Source organism: Gadus macrocephalus, chromosome 5, assembly GCF_031168955.1.
Source record: "Gadus macrocephalus chromosome 5, ASM3116895v1".
In the NCBI taxonomy this organism is placed as follows: domain Eukaryota; kingdom Metazoa; phylum Chordata; class Actinopteri; order Gadiformes; family Gadidae; genus Gadus; species Gadus macrocephalus.
In genome coordinates, this window is record NC_082386.1 from 6,211,435 (window position 1) to 6,214,081 (window position 2,647).

Consider the following 2,647-nt stretch of genomic DNA (forward strand, 5'->3'; position numbering starts at 1 on the left):
GCACGCGCACACACACACACACACACACACACACACACACACACACACACACACACACACACACACACACACACACACACACACATATGCATGTGCATACAAACAAAAAGCCACACACGCATGCTCAAACACAAACACACACACACACAAACACACACATTTATTTTTAATGTATCACCCTAGAGCTGACTCCAAGCATTTCATGCAGCTGTGTTAGCCCTTTAGTCGTCCAGACTGAACCCCCCATCTGATGATGCCCTCTTCAGCCAGGTGGACTTTGGAGGAGGAGTATGTGTTTGTCTGTGGGGAGGGTAAGGCCAAGGCCTTCCCCAAAGGCCTTGCCTTGCCTTTGGGGCCCCAAAGGCAAGGCAAGGCCTTTTGTGGGTGTGAGTGCGTTTGTGGGTGTGTTTGTGAGTGTGTTTGTGGGTGTGGGACCCCCGGAACACTGTTTGTGCGGTAAAGCGGGTCTGATGGGTAGAACCGGCGGTCAGCTCTGACAGAGCCTGTACATGAGGTTAGGGGCTTGGGGGGGGGGGGCGGGGGGAGGTTATTTTCTTTATCCTTCAATGGAGAACGTGTGGTAAACTACACCATCCAGGATGCAAGATTCCCAGCATTCCAATGTTTTACCTATCCTCAAAGGATAATGTCACCTTTTCATTATTAAGATAACAGATTGACAGATTTTATTTATATCTTTATAAATAGCAAAACAAATACTAAAAGCAATATTTTCATTGAAAGATTAAAAAAAATGAGATATTTCCCATACGATTATCAGGACGCACAAAACAACAAAATGAAACTTGCACAAGGAAGAAAAAAAAAATAAACAAGTCCAATCCTAAACTAAATATTCAAACTAAAACATCTAAACATCGAACTGAAAAGTTTCAAATCTATCAGCGAAGAAGTTATCAGCTGGGCGCGCCTCACTCCCATGCCCTCAGAGCAGAGTATGTGATTTGTCCCACTTCCCCCGTTTCCAACTGGTAGCTACATATTTGAATGCAGATGATAGGTGGTAATTAAACGAGCTCTGGCTGGTTCTTGCCCTGTAAAACTGCCTCTCTTGGGCCCCGCTACTACATGGAAATTCAGCTCTGAGGATCCGCGTTTTTTAGATGTCTGCCTGACAAACACACGGCTGCACATAGCCCTCGGATGTTCTGTCTGTGGGTGTGTGTGTGTGTGTGTGTTGCAACGCGTGCATTTGTGTGTTTGTTTGTGTGTGTGTGTGTGTGTGTGCGTGCAGCAAGCACTGGGTCTGGGGGAATAGACTTAATGAATCTTTTAACCCCAATGTTTTCTCTGCTTGAGGAAAAACGTATGCATATCATGAGCGCGTGTTTGAAAGCGCTGGCCCCGACCATCATGACTTATTTATTTCCAAAAGGGTGGGAAGAAGAAATGAAAAAAAAAGTGGAAATGCCGGGCACTCTCGCGGGATCCTTACATGAGCCGATCAAAATAAAAGTCTTAGTGACTTTCAAATCCACTCTCTTGGGAATGGGTACTTCAGATACACGCACACACACGCACACACACACACACACGCACACACACACACACACACACACACACACACACACACACACACACACACACGCACGCACGCACACACACGCACGCACGCACGCACACGCACGCACGCACACACACACAACACACACACACACAACACCACACGCACACACACACACACACACACACACACACGCACACGCACACGCACACACACAAAAAGACCACAATCAGGTTATAACCCAAAGCATCACAGCCAACTCCTCTTTTTTACCCCTTTCCTTTGGTCTTTCCATATCCAACCACTCCATCCTCCTCCTCCTCATCCTCTTTGTAGGAAGAGGATGTCTTCATCTGTCGCCTCATCTCCCAAGGGTGGGGGGTAGGGTGGGGGGGGGGGGGGGGGGGGGTGTGGGAGGAGGGTGTGTGTGTGTGTGTGTGGGGGGGGGCAGTTCTACTGCACCTTCAAAACACCACTCTGCTTTCCGGGACGAATGACAGCGAGAGAGAGGATGGGTGAAGAGTTGAAAGGTGTATGTGAGTGTGTGTGTTTGTGTGTGGGTGCGTATGTGTGTGGGTTGGGGGGTGTTTATGATAAGAGCACAGAGATATAGCACCCCAAAATCCCCTCTGACCCCCCCCCCCCCCCCCCCCCCCCCCCCCCCCCCCAGGCCGAGCTCAGGTTTCACAGGGAGACACCGCTTCCCTTTCACCCCGGCCCTCTGAACTCTCCCCCCTTTTTTCCCAGGGACCGTGCGAGGCCCATAATTCCAGCGACCCCCCCTGCCCCCGCTGGCCTTTCTCACCCTCTCTCCCCGTTTATGTCCTCACCCTTCCCCTCACCTTCCCCACCCTGGCCCCTCTGAGGCGGAGCTTTTGCGCAGAGAATGGTCGGTGGGTGTGATGTGAGAGAGCGAGAGAGTGATAGAGAGAGATAGGATGTGACTGGTGAACCCTCCTACCCCCTCCCCCCCCTCCCCTCTCCCTCCTCCATCTGTCGGGACTCTGGGATCAAGTAATAGGATTCTGTCCCGGGCAAAGGAAGATAATTGTGGGTCTGTATTCCACTCCCTAAGTGTGTGATATTAACCTCCCTCCCTGGCCATTAGTGGCCGTTGGGGTC